Here is a 13,255-nt window from a genome sequence, read left to right as displayed (position 1 = left end):
CGTTAAGAAGACATGCTGTCAACCTCTAGATCCCTCACATGCCTGCACTTTTCGGCTTGCTGCTGCTGCAATCCACGCGTTTTAGATCTGCATAACTCCACCTCTTTTAGCACAGTACCCTCAACCCCCGGCTGTTCCCACCCGCCTCAACACCGTTGGAAGGGAGGAGAACCAATTAAGGCGGGGGGGGGGGTGGAACGAGCAGCTGTCTACCCTTAGCAGGAGGGTTGCTGATTAATTACCTCTCCTGCTGCTGCTGCTGGCTGTCCAGCAGCAGACTGAAGGTGGCTGCTGCTGTGCGCAGGTATATAAAGGCTCAGAGCCTATTATGACACGCGCAGCCAGCGTTCCATTGCCACATTCCGTCTACTGCAGGCGGGATACCTGGATGGCTGAATGTCACTGAGAAGCTCACAGAGACCGCCATAAGCAACAGTTTAAAAGAATGCCACAGACTAATCAACCAAACTTTTTGGGTTGGTTTCTCTTTTATAGTCTGCAGGCATTAAATGAAAGAAGTCAGTGTTCCAGCAGAGGGAGACAACGTTTCAGAAAAGGCATTGTAGCAAACCAAAAAAGAAATTTTAAGCGCAGCAGAGTAACCAGCTCACATACCTGTTAGCTCAGGTGAGTTTAAAAGGCTGCTGTTGATAACAAGGGCATTTGCTAAATAGATGGTGTGTGTGCAACAATATACTGAAAGGTCAATTATATTGTGCAGCTTATCTCACCACCTGTAGTTATTTAGGTGAAAGCTCCAAAATGCTTGCCTAATATGTCTGTTTATCCAAAAGGAAGTATAGAGGGAGAGCTAGATAGATAGCATTGCATTACATTACATTACATGGCAATGCAATTCACAGTTGCTGAAGTTGAACCAAAATGAGCTTGTCATCTGGCTTCTGCAACTTTTAACATGAAAAATCCAATGAGGAGAAGAAAAGCAAAGCCAAAGAGTCCATCCCAAAATCCGACAAACAAGCAAAATGAACAAAAAGCATTGAATTCAATTCTTTCTGATTTTAGAAACTGCATTAAAGAAGGGGTGCACCGGTCCTGGAGATACTGCAATACCAGGTCAATGCGTGGAGTGGACAGAGCAAGCTCTTTTTCCATCTCCCTGTTCTAATAATCCATTTAATATATGGTCCCCAGATAGGGGACGTATCAGACATTAAACTGATAAGAACAGATACTACACTTGATCTTAGCCAAAAGGCCGAGAAGCGATAACCAGAATTGGTTTCCGACTACGGTGCCACCCAAGGATTCTGAAAAGTCCATTTGTGGAGATGGCCACCTGGACTCCCGTTAAGAAGACATGCTGTCAACCTCTAGATCCCTCACATGCCTGCACTTTTCGGCTTGCTGCTGCTGCAATCCACGCGTTTTAGATCTGCATAACTCCACCTCTTTTAGCACAGTACCCTCAACCCCCGGCTGTTCCCACCCGCCTCAACACCGTTGGAAGGGAGGAGAACCAATTAAGGCGGGGGGGGGGGGTGGAACGAGCAGCTGTCTACCCTTAGCAGGAGGGTTGCTGATTAATTACCTCTCCTGCTGCTGCTGCTGCTGGCTGTCCAGCAGCAGACTGAAGGTGGCTGCTGCTGTGCGCAGGTATATAAAGGCTCAGAGCCTATTATGACACGCTCAGCCAGCGTTCCATTGCCACATTCCGTCTACTGCAGGCGGGATACCTGGATGGCTGAATGTCACTGAGAAGCTCACAGAGACCGCCATAAGCAACAGTTTAAAAGAATGCCACAGACTAATCAACCAAACTTTTTGGGTTGGTTTCTCTTTTATAGTCTGCAGGCATTAAATGAAAGAAGTCAGTGTTCCAGCAGAGGGAGACAACGTTTCAGAAAAGGCATTGTAGCAAACCAAAAAAGAAATTTTAAGCGCAGCAGAGTAACCAGCTCACATACCTGTTAGCTCAGGTGAGTTTAAAAGGCTGCTGTTGATAACAAGGGCATTTGCTAAATAGATGGTGTGTGTGCAACAATATACTGAAAGGTCAATTATATTGTGCAGCTTATCTCACCACCTGTAGTTATTTAGGTGAAAGCTCCAAAATGCTTGCCTAATATGTCTGTTTATCCAAAAGGAAGTATAGAGGGAGAGCTAGATAGATAGCATTGCATTACATTACATTACATGGCAATGCAATGCACAGTTGCTGAAGTTGAACCAAAATGAGCTTGTCATCTGGCTTCTGCAACTTTTAACATGAAAAATCCAATGAGGAGAAGAAAAACAAAGCCAAAGAGTCCATCCCAAAATCCGACAAACAAGCAAAATGAACAAAAAGCATTGAATTCAATTCTTTCTGATTTTAGAAACTGCATTAAAGAAGGGGTGCACCGGTCCTGGAGATACTGCAATACCAGGTCAATGCGTGGAGTGGACAGAGCAAGCTCTTTTTCCATCTCCCTGTTCTAAAAATCCATTTAATATATGGTCCCCAGATAGGGGACGTATCAGATATTAAACTGATAAGAACAGATACTACACTTGATCTTAGCCAAAAGGCCGAGAAGCGATAACCAGAATTGGTTTCCGACTACGGTGCCACCCAAGGATTCTGAAAAGTCCATTTGTGGAGATGGCCACCTGGACTCCCGTTAAGAAGACATGCTGTCAACCTCTAGATCCCTCACATGCCTGCACTTTTCGGCTTGCTGCTGCTGCAATCCACGCGTTTTAGATCTGCATAACTCCACCTCTTTTAGCACAGTACCCTCAACCCCCGGCTGTTCCCACCCGCCTCAACACCGTTGGAAGGGAGAACCAATTAAGGCGGGGGGGGGGTGGAACGAGCAGCTGTCTACCCTTAGCAGGAGGGTTGCTGATTAATTACCTCTCCTGCTGCTGCTGCTGCTGGCTGTCCAGCAGCAGACTGAAGGTGGCTGCTGCTGTGCGCAGGTATATAAAGGCTCAGAGCCTATTATGACACGCGCAGCCAGCGTTCCATTGCCACATTCCGTCTACTGCAGGCGGGATACCTGGATGGCTGAATGTCACTGAGAAGCTCACAGAGACCGCCATAAGCAACAGTTTAAAAGAATGCCACAGACTAATCAACCAAACTTTTTGGGTTGGTTTCTCTTTTATAGTCTGCAGGCATTAAATGAAAGAAGTCAGTGTTCCAGCAGAGGGAGACAACGTTTCAGAAAAGGCATTGTAGCAAACCAAAAAAGAAATTTTAAGCGCAGCAGAGTAACCAGCTCACATACCTGTTAGCTCAGGTGAGTTTAAAAGGCTGCTGTTGATAACAAGGGCATTTGCTAAATAGATGGTGTGTGTGCAACAATATACTGAAAGGTCAATTATATTGTGCAGCTTATCTCACCACCTGTAGTTATTTAGGTGAAAGCTCCAAAATGCTTGCCTAATATGTCTGTTTATCCAAAAGGAAGTATAGAGGGAGAGCTAGATAGATAGCATTGCATTACATTACATTACATGGCAATGCAATGCACAGTTGCTGAAGTTGAACCAAAATGAGCTTGTCATCTGGCTTCTGCAACTTTTAACATGAAAAATCCAATGAGGAGAAGAAAAGCAAAGCCAAAGAGTCCATCCCAAAATCCGACAAACAAGCAAAATGAACAAAAAGCATTGAATTCAATTCTTTCTGATTTTAGAAACTGCATTAAAGAAGGGGTGCACCGGTCCTGGAGATACTGCAATACCAGGTCAATGCGTGGAGTGGACAGAGCAAGCTCTTTTTCCATCTCCCTGTTCTAAAAATCCATTTAATATATGGTCCCCAGATAGGGGACGTATCAGATATTAAACTGATAAGAACAGATACTACACTTGATCTTAGCCAAAAGGCCGAGAAGCGATAACCAGAATTGGTTTCCGACTACGGTGCCACCCAAGGATTCTGAAAAGTCCATTTGTGGAGATGGCCACCTGGACTCCCGTTAAGAAGACATGCTGTCAACCTCTAGATCCCTCACATGCCTGCACTTTTCGGCTTGCTGCTGCTGCAATCCACGCGTTTTAGATCTGCATAACTCCACCTCTTTTAGCACAGTACCCTCAACCCCCGGCTGTTCCCACCCGCCTCAACACCGTTGGAAGGGAGGAGAACCAATTAAGGCGGGGGGGGGGGTGGAACGAGCAGCTGTCTACCCTTAGCAGGAGGGTTGCTGATTAATTACCTCTCCTGCTGCTGCTGCTGCTGGCTGTCCAGCAGCAGACTGAAGGTGGCTGCTGCTGTGCGCAGGTATATAAAGGCTCAGAGCCTATTATGACACGCGCAGCCAGCGTTCCATTGCCACATTCCGTCTACTGCAGGCGGGATACCTGGATGGCTGAATGTCACTGAGAAGCTCACAGAGACCGCCATAAGCAACAGTTTAAAAGAATGCCACAGACTAATCAACCAAACCTTTTGGGTTGGTTTCTCTTTTATAGTCTGCAGGCATTAAATGAAAGAAGTCAGTGTTCCAGCAGAGGGAGACAACGTTTCAGAAAAGGCATTGTAGCAAACCAAAAAAGAAATTTTAAGCGCAGCAGAGTAACCAGCTCACATACCTGTTAGCTCAGGTGAGTTTAAAAGGCTGCTGTTGATAACAAGGGCATTTGCTAAATAGATGGTGTGTGTGCAACAATATACTGAAAGGTCAATTATATTGTGCAGCTTATCTCACCACCTGTAGTTATTTAGGTGAAAGCTCCAAAATGCTTGCCTAATATGTCTGTTTATCCAAAAGGAAGTATAGAGGGAGAGCTAGATAGATAGCATTGCATTACATTACATTACATGGCAATGCAATGCACAGTTGCTGAAGTTGAACCAAAATGAGCTTGTCATCTGGCTTCTGCAACTTTTAACATGAAAAATCCAATGAGGAGAAGAAAAGCAAAGCCAAAGAGTCCATCCCAAAATCCGACAAACAAGCAAAATGAACAAAAAGCATTGAATTCAATTCTTTCTGATTTTAGAAACTGCATTAAAGAAGGGGTGCACCGGTCCTGGAGATACTGCAATACCAGGTCAATTCGTGGAGTGGACAGAGCAAGCTCTTTTTCCATCTACCTGTTCTAAAAATCCATTTAATATATGGTCCCCAGATAGGGGACGTATCAGATATTAAACTGATAAGAACAGATACTACACTTGATCTTAGCCAAAAGGCCGAGAAGCGATAACCAGAATTGGTTTCCGACTACGGTGCCACCCAAGGATTCTGAAAAGTCCATTTGTGGAGATGGCCACCGGGACTCCCGTTAAGAAGACATGCTGTCAACCTCTAGATCCCTCACATGCCTGCACTTTTCGGCTTGCTGCTGCTGCAATCCACGCGTTTTAGATCTGCATAACTCCACCTCTTTTAGCACGGTACCCTCAACCCCCGGGTGTTCCCACCCGCCTCAACACCGTTGAAAGGGAGGAGAACCAATTAAGGCGGGGGGGGGGGTGGAACGAGCAGCTGTCTACCCTTAGCAGGAGGGTTGCTGATTAATTACCTCTCCTGCTGCTGCTGCTGCTGGCTGTCCAGCAGCAGACTGAAGGTGGCTGCTGCTGTGCGCAGGTATATAAAGGCTCAGAGCCTATTATGACACGCGCAGCCAGCGTTCCATTGCCACATTCCGTCTACTGCAGGCGGGATACCTGGATGGCTGAATGTCACTGAGAAGCTCACAGAGACCGCCATAAGCAACAGTTTAAAAGAATGCCACAGACTAATCAACCAAACTTTTTGGGTTGGTTTCTCTTTTATAGTCTGCAGGCATTAAATGAAAGAAGTCAGTGTTCCAGCAGAGGGAGACAACGTTTCAGAAAAGGCATTGTAGCAAACCAAAAAAGAAATTTTAAGCGCAGCAGAGTAACCAGCTCACATACCTGTTAGCTCAGGTGAGTTTAAAAGGCTGCTGTTGATAACAAGGGCATTTGCTAAATAGATGGTGTGTGTGCAACAATATACTGAAAGGTCAATTATATTGTGCAGCTTATCTCACCACCTGTAGTTATTTAGGTGAAAGCTCCAAAATGCTTGCCTAATATGTCTGTTTATCCAAAAGGAAGTATAGAGGGAGAGCTAGATAGATAGCATTGCATTACATTACATTACATGGCAATGCAATGCACAGTTGCTGAAGTTGAACCAAAATGAGCTTGTCATCTGGCTTCTGCAACTTTTAACATGAAAAATCCAATGAGGAGAAGAAAAGCAAAGCCAAAGAGTCCATCCCAAAATCCGACAAACAAGCAAAATGAACAAAAAGCATTGAATTCAATTCTTTCTGATTTTAGAAACTGCATTAAAGAAGGGGTGCACCGGTCCTGGAGATACTGCAATACCAGGTCAATGCGTGGAGTGGACAGAGCAAGCTCTTTTTCCATCTCCCTGTTCTAAAAATCCATTTAATATATGGTCCCCAGATAGGGGACGTATCAGATATTAAACTGATAAGAACAGATACTACACTTGATCTTAGCCAAAAGGCCGAGAAGCGATAACCAGAATTGGTTTCCGACTACGGTGCCACCCAAGGATTCTGAAAAGTCCATTTGTGGAGATGGCCACCTGGACTCCCGTTGAGAAGACATGCTGTCAACCTCTAGATCCCTCACATGCCTGCACTTTTCGGCTTGCTGCTGCTGCAATCCACGCGTTTTAGATCTGCATAACTCCACCTCTTTTAGCACAGTACCCTCAACCCCCGGCTGTTCCCACCCGCCTCAACACCGTTGGAAGGGAGGAGAACCAATTAAGGCGGGGGGGGGGTGGAACGAGCAGCTGTCTACCCTTAGCAGGAGGGTTGCTGATTAATTACCTCTCCTGCTGCTGCTGCTGCTGGCTGTCCAGCAGCAGACTGAAGGTGGCTGCTGCTGTGCGCAGGTATATAAAGGCTCAGAGCCTATTATGACACGAGCAGCCAGCGTTCCATTGCCACATTCCGTCTACTGCAGGCGGGATACCTGGATGGCTGAATGTCACTGAGAAGCTCACAGAGACCGCCATAAGCAACAGTTTAAAAGAATGCCACAGACTAATCAACCAAACTTTTTGGGTTGGTTTCTCTTTTATAGTCTGCAGGCATTAAATGAAAGAAGTCAGTGTTCCAGCAGAGGGAGACAACGTTTCAGAAAAGGCATTGTAGCAAACCAAAAAAGAAATTTTAAGCGCAGCAGAGTAACCAGCTCACATACCTGTTAGCTCAGGTGAGTTTAAAAGGCTGCTGTTGATAACAAGGGCATTTGCTAAATAGATGGTGTGTGTGCAACAATATACTGAAAGGTCAATTATATTGTGCAGCTTATCTCACCACCTGTAGTTATTTAGGTGAAAGCTCCAAAATGCTTGCCTAATATGTCTGTTTATCCAAAAGGAAGTATAGAGGGAGAGCTAGATAGATAGCATTGCATTACATTACATTACATGGCAATGCAATGCACAGTTGCTGAAGTTGAACCAAAATGAGCTTGTCATCTGGCTTCTGCAACTTTTAACATGAAAAATCCAATGAGGAGAAGAAAAGCAAAGCCAAAGAGTCCATCCCAAAATCCGACAAACAAGCAAAATGAACAAAAAGCATTGAATTCAATTCTTTCTGATTTTAGAAACTGCATTAAAGAAGGGGTGCACCGGTCCTGGAGATACTGCAATACCAGGTCAATGCGTGGAGTGGACAGAGCAAGCTCTTTTTCCATCTCCCTGTTCTAAAAATCCATTTAATATATGGTCCCCAGATAGGGGACGTATCAGATATTAAACTGATAAGAACAGATACTACACTTGATCTTAGCCAAAAGGCCGAGAAGCGATAACCAGAATTGGTTTCCGACTACGGTGCCACCCAAGGATTCTGAAAAGTCCATTTGTGGAGATGGCCACCTGGACTCCCGTTAAGAAGACATGCTGTCAACCTCTAGATCCCTCACATGCCTGCACTTTTCGGCTTGCTGCTGCTGCAATCCACGCGTTTTAGATCTGCATAACTCCACCTCTTTTAGCACAGTACCCTCAACCCCCGGCTGTTCCCACCCGCCTCAACACCGTTGGAAGGGAGGAGAACCAATTAAGGCGGGGGGGGGGGGTGGAACGAGCAGCTGTCTACCCTTAGCAGGAGGGTTGCTGATTAATTACCTCTCCTGCTGCTGCTGCTGCTGGCTGTCCAGCAGCAGACTGAAGGTGGCTGCTGCTGTGCGCAGGTATATAAAGGCTCAGAGCCTATTATGACACGCGCAGCCAGCGTTCCATTGCCACATTCCGTCTACTGCAGGCGGGATACCTGGATGGCTGAATGTCACTGAGAAGCTCACAGAGACCGCCATAAGCAACAGTTTAAAAGAATGCCACAGACTAATCAACCAAACCTTTTGGGTTGGTTTCTCTTTTATAGTCTGCAGGCATTAAATGAAAGAAGTCAGTGTTCCAGCAGAGGGAGACAACGTTTCAGAAAAGGCATTGTAGCAAACCAAAAAAGAAATTTTAAGCGCAGCAGAGTAACCAGCTCACATACCTGTTAGCTCAGGTGAGTTTAAAAGGCTGCTGTTGATAACAAGGGCATTTGCTAAATAGATGGTGTGTGTGCAACAATATACTGAAAGGTCAATTATATTGTGCAGCTTATCTCACCACCTGTAGTTATTTAGGTGAAAGCTCCAAAATGCTTGCCTAATATGTCTGTTTATCCAAAAGGAAGTATAGAGGGAGAGCTAGATAGATAGCATTGCATTACATTACATTACATGGCAATGCAATGCACAGTTGCTGAAGTTGAACCAAAATGAGCTTGTCATCTGGCTTCTGCAACTTTTAACATGAAAAATCCAATGAGGAGAAGAAAAGCAAAGCCAAAGAGTCCATCCCAAAATCCGACAAACAAGCAAAATGAACAAAAAGCATTGAATTCAATTCTTTCTGATTTTAGAAACTGCATTAAAGAAGGGGTGCACCGGTCCTGGAGATACTGCAATACCAGGTCAATTCGTGGAGTGGACAGAGCAAGCTCTTTTTCCATCTACCTGTTCTAAAAATCCATTTAATATATGGTCCCCAGATAGGGGACGTATCAGATATTAAACTGATAAGAACAGATACTACACTTGATCTTAGCCAAAAGGCCGAGAAGCGATAACCAGAATTGGTTTCCGACTACGGTGCCACCCAAGGATTCTGAAAAGTCCATTTGTGGAGATGGCCACCGGGACTCCCGTTAAGAAGACATGCTGTCAACCTCTAGATCCCTCACATGCCTGCACTTTTCGGCTTGCTGCTGCTGCAATCCACGCGTTTTAGATCTGCATAACTCCACCTCTTTTAGCACGGTACCCTCAACCCCCGGGTGTTCCCACCCGCCTCAACACCGTTGAAAGGGAGGAGAACCAATTAAGGCGGGGGGGGGGGTGGAACGAGCAGCTGTCTACCCTTAGCAGGAGGGTTGCTGATTAATTACCTCTCCTGCTGCTGCTGCTGCTGGCTGTCCAGCAGCAGACTGAAGGTGGCTGCTGCTGTGCGCAGGTATATAAAGGCTCAGAGCCTATTATGACACGCGCAGCCAGCGTTCCATTGCCACATTCCGTCTACTGCAGGCGGGATACCTGGATGGCTGAATGTCACTGAGAAGCTCACAGAGACCGCCATAAGCAACAGTTTAAAAGAATGCCACAGACTAATCAACCAAACTTTTTGGGTTGGTTTCTCTTTTATAGTCTGCAGGCATTAAATGAAAGAAGTCAGTGTTCCAGCAGAGGGAGACAACGTTTCAGAAAAGGCATTGTAGCAAACCAAAAAAGAAATTTTAAGCGCAGCAGAGTAACCAGCTCACATACCTGTTAGCTCAGGTGAGTTTAAAAGGCTGCTGTTGATAACAAGGGCATTTGCTAAATAGATGGTGTGTGTGCAACAATATACTGAAAGGTCAATTATATTGTGCAGCTTATCTCACCACCTGTAGTTATTTAGGTGAAAGCTCCAAAATGCTTGCCTAATATGTCTGTTTATCCAAAAGGAAGTATAGAGGGAGAGCTAGATAGATAGCATTGCATTACATTACATTACATGGCAATGCAATGCACAGTTGCTGAAGTTGAACCAAAATGAGCTTGTCATCTGGCTTCTGCAACTTTTAACATGAAAAATCCAATGAGGAGAAGAAAAGCAAAGCCAAAGAGTCCATCCCAAAATCCGACAAACAAGCAAAATGAACAAAAAGCATTGAATTCAATTCTTTCTGATTTTAGAAACTGCATTAAAGAAGGGGTGCACCGGTCCTGGAGATACTGCAATACCAGGTCAATGCGTGGAGTGGACAGAGCAAGCTCTTTTTCCATCTCCCTGTTCTAAAAATCCATTTAATATATGGTCCCCAGATAGGGGACGTATCAGATATTAAACTGATAAGAACAGATACTACACTTGATCTTAGCCAAAAGGCCGAGAAGCGATAACCAGAATTGGTTTCCGACTACGGTGCCACCCAAGGATTCTGAAAAGTCCATTTGTGGAGATGGCCACCTGGACTCCCGTTAAGAAGACATGCTGTCAACCTCTAGATCCCTCACATGCCTGCACTTTTCGGCTTGCTGCTGCTGCAATCCACGCGTTTTAGATCTGCATAACTCCACCTCTTTTAGCACAGTACCCTCAACCCCCGGCTGTTCCCACCCGCCTCAACACCGTTGGAAGGGAGGAGAACCAATTAAGGCGGGGGGGGGGTGGAACGAGCAGCTGTCTACCCTTAGCAGGAGGGTTGCTGATTAATTACCTCTCCTGCTGCTGCTGCTGCTGGCTGTCCAGCAGCAGACTGAAGGTGGCTGCTGCTGTGCGCAGGTATATAAAGGCTCAGAGCCTATTATGACACGAGCAGCCAGCGTTCCATTGCCACATTCCGTCTACTGCAGGCGGGATACCTGGATGGCTGAATGTCACTGAGAAGCTCACAGAGACCGCCATAAGCAACAGTTTAAAAGAATGCCACAGACTAATCAACCAAACTTTTTGGGTTGGTTTCTCTTTTATAGTCTGCAGGCATTAAATGAAAGAAGTCAGTGTTCCAGCAGAGGGAGACAACGTTTCAGAAAAGGCATTGTAGCAAACCAAAAAAGAAATTTTAAGCGCAGCAGAGTAACCAGCTCACATACCTGTTAGCTCAGGTGAGTTTAAAAGGCTGCTGTTGATAACAAGGGCATTTGCTAAATAGATGGTGTGTGTGCAACAATATACTGAAAGGTCAATTATATTGTGCAGCTTATCTCACCACCTGTAGTTATTTAGGTGAAAGCTCCAAAATGCTTGCCTAATATGTCTGTTTATCCAAAAGGAAGTATAGAGGGAGAGCTAGATAGATAGCATTGCATTACATTACATTACATGGCAATGCAATGCACAGTTGCTGAAGTTGAACCAAAATGAGCTTGTCATCTGGCTTCTGCAACTTTTAACATGAAAAATCCAATGAGGAGAAGAAAAGCAAAGCCAAAGAGTCCATCCCAAAATCCGACAAACAAGCAAAATGAACAAAAAGCATTGAATTCAATTCTTTCTGATTTTAGAAACTGCATTAAAGAAGGGGTGCACCGGTCCTGGAGATACTGCAATACCAGGTCAATGCGTGGAGTGGACAGAGCAAGCTCTTTTTCCATCTCCCTGTTCTAAAAATCCATTTAATATATGGTCCCCAGATAGGGGACGTATCAGATATTAAACTGATAAGAACAGATACTACACTTGATCTTAGCCAAAAGGCCGAGAAGCGATAACCAGAATTGGTTTCCGACTACGGTGCCACCCAAGGATTCTGAAAAGTCCATTTGTGGAGATGGCCACCTGGACTCCCGTTAAGAAGACATGCTGTCAACCTCTAGATCCCTCACATGCCTGCACTTTTCGGCTTGCTGCTGCTGCAATCCACGCGTTTTAGATCTGCATAACTCCACCTCTTTTAGCACAGTACCCTCAACCCCCGGCTGTTCCCACCCGCCTCAACACCGTTGGAAGGGAGGAGAACCAATTAAGGCGGGGGGGGGGTGGAACGAGCAGCTATCTACCCTTAGCAGGAGGGTTGCTGATTAATTACCTCTCCTGCTGCTGCTGCTGCTGGCTGTCCAGCAGCAGACTGAAGGTGGCTGCTGCTGTGCGCAGGTATATAAAGGCTCAGAGCCTATTATGACACGCGCAGCCAGCGTTCCATTGCCACATTCCGTCTACTGCAGGCGGGATACCTGGATGGCTGAATGTCACTGAGAAGCTCACAGAGACCGCCATAAGCAACAGTTTAAAAGAATGCCACAGACTAATCAACCAAACTTTTTGGGTTGGTTTCTCTTTTATAGTCTGCAGGCATTAAATGAAAGAAGTCAGTGTTCCAGCAGAGGGAGACAACGTTTCAGAAAAGGCATTGTAGCAAACCAAAAAAGAAATTTTAAGCGCAGCAGAGTAACCAGCTCACATACCTGTTAGCTCAGGTGAGTTTAAAAGGCTGCTGTTGATAACAAGGGCATTTGCTAAATAGATGGTGTGTGTGCAACAATATACTGAAAGGTCAATTATATTGTGCAGCTTATCTCACCACCTGTAGTTATTTAGGTGAAAGCTCCAAAATGCTTGCCTAATATGTCTGTTTATCCAAAAGGAAGTATAGAGGGAGAGCTAGATAGATAGCATTGCATTACATTACATTACATGGCAATGCAATGCACAGTTGCTGAAGTTGAACCAAAATGAGCTTGTCATCTGGCTTCTGCAACTTTTAACATGAAAAATCCAATGAGGAGAAGAAAAGCAAAGCCAAAGAGTCCATCCCAAAATCCGACAAACAAGCAAAATGAACAAAAAGCATTGAATTCAATTCTTTCTGATTTTAGAAACTGCATTAAAGAAGGGGTGCACCGGTCCTGGAGATACTGCAATACCAGGTCAATGCGTGGAGTGGACAGAGCAAGCTCTTTTTCCATCTCCCTGTTCTAAAAATCCATTTAATATATGGTCCCCAGATAGGGGACGTATCAGATATTAAACTGATAAGAACAGATACTACACTTGATCTTAGCCAAAAGGCCGAGAAGCGATAACCAGAATTGGTTTCCGACTACGGTGCCACCCAAGGATTCTGAAAAGTCCATTTGTGGAGATGGCCACCTGGACTCCCGTTAAGAAGACATGCTGTCAACCTCTAGATCCCTCACATGCCTGCACTTTTCGGCTTGCTGCTGCTGCAATCCACGCGTTTTAGATCTGCATAACTCCACCTCTTTTAGCACAGTACCCTCAACCCCCGGCTGTTCCCACCC

The 13,255-nt window shown here is 45.2% G+C and overlaps 10 non-coding genes across 10 annotated transcripts; all 10 read right to left on the bottom strand.

Annotated features, from left to right (window-relative positions):
* Nucleotides 1-1,040: 1,040 nt before the first annotated feature.
* Nucleotides 1,041-1,231, bottom strand: LOC141200675 (U2 spliceosomal RNA). The gene has a single exon (XR_012272388.1). It is a non-coding gene; the product is annotated as a U2 spliceosomal RNA (small nuclear RNA).
* A 1,122-nt stretch (nt 1,232-2,353) lies between these two features.
* LOC141199275 (U2 spliceosomal RNA) lies at nt 2,354-2,544 on the bottom strand. Its single transcript, XR_012271032.1, has one exon. It is a non-coding gene; the product is annotated as a U2 spliceosomal RNA (small nuclear RNA).
* Nucleotides 2,545-3,661: 1,117 nt separating this feature from the next.
* LOC141199274 (U2 spliceosomal RNA) lies at nt 3,662-3,852 on the bottom strand. The gene has a single exon (XR_012271031.1). It is a non-coding gene; the product is annotated as a U2 spliceosomal RNA (small nuclear RNA).
* Nucleotides 3,853-4,973: 1,121 nt separating this feature from the next.
* Nucleotides 4,974-5,164, bottom strand: LOC141200763 (U2 spliceosomal RNA). The gene has a single exon (XR_012272474.1). It is a non-coding gene; the product is annotated as a U2 spliceosomal RNA (small nuclear RNA).
* A 1,121-nt stretch (nt 5,165-6,285) lies between these two features.
* LOC141199272 (U2 spliceosomal RNA) lies at nt 6,286-6,476 on the bottom strand. The gene has a single exon (XR_012271029.1). It is a non-coding gene; the product is annotated as a U2 spliceosomal RNA (small nuclear RNA).
* A 1,120-nt stretch (nt 6,477-7,596) lies between these two features.
* Nucleotides 7,597-7,787, bottom strand: LOC141199271 (U2 spliceosomal RNA). Its single transcript, XR_012271028.1, has one exon. It is a non-coding gene; the product is annotated as a U2 spliceosomal RNA (small nuclear RNA).
* Nucleotides 7,788-8,909: 1,122 nt separating this feature from the next.
* On the bottom strand, nt 8,910-9,100 carry LOC141200761 (U2 spliceosomal RNA). Its single transcript, XR_012272472.1, has one exon. It is a non-coding gene; the product is annotated as a U2 spliceosomal RNA (small nuclear RNA).
* A 1,121-nt stretch (nt 9,101-10,221) lies between these two features.
* On the bottom strand, nt 10,222-10,412 carry LOC141199270 (U2 spliceosomal RNA). Its single transcript, XR_012271027.1, has one exon. It is a non-coding gene; the product is annotated as a U2 spliceosomal RNA (small nuclear RNA).
* Nucleotides 10,413-11,532: 1,120 nt separating this feature from the next.
* Nucleotides 11,533-11,723, bottom strand: LOC141199269 (U2 spliceosomal RNA). Its single transcript, XR_012271026.1, has one exon. It is a non-coding gene; the product is annotated as a U2 spliceosomal RNA (small nuclear RNA).
* Nucleotides 11,724-12,843: 1,120 nt separating this feature from the next.
* On the bottom strand, nt 12,844-13,034 carry LOC141199268 (U2 spliceosomal RNA). Its single transcript, XR_012271025.1, has one exon. It is a non-coding gene; the product is annotated as a U2 spliceosomal RNA (small nuclear RNA).
* Nucleotides 13,035-13,255: the final 221 nt, after the last annotated feature.

Source organism: Phyllobates terribilis, unplaced genomic scaffold, assembly GCF_046119375.1.
Source record: "Phyllobates terribilis strain yellow unplaced genomic scaffold, ASM4611937v1 Scaffold_108__1_contigs__length_5656254, whole genome shotgun sequence".
Lineage (NCBI taxonomy): Eukaryota > Metazoa > Chordata > Amphibia > Anura > Dendrobatidae > Phyllobates > Phyllobates terribilis.
Note: the sequence above shows the minus strand (reverse complement) of the source record. Positions and strands in the feature narration are given on the sequence as shown.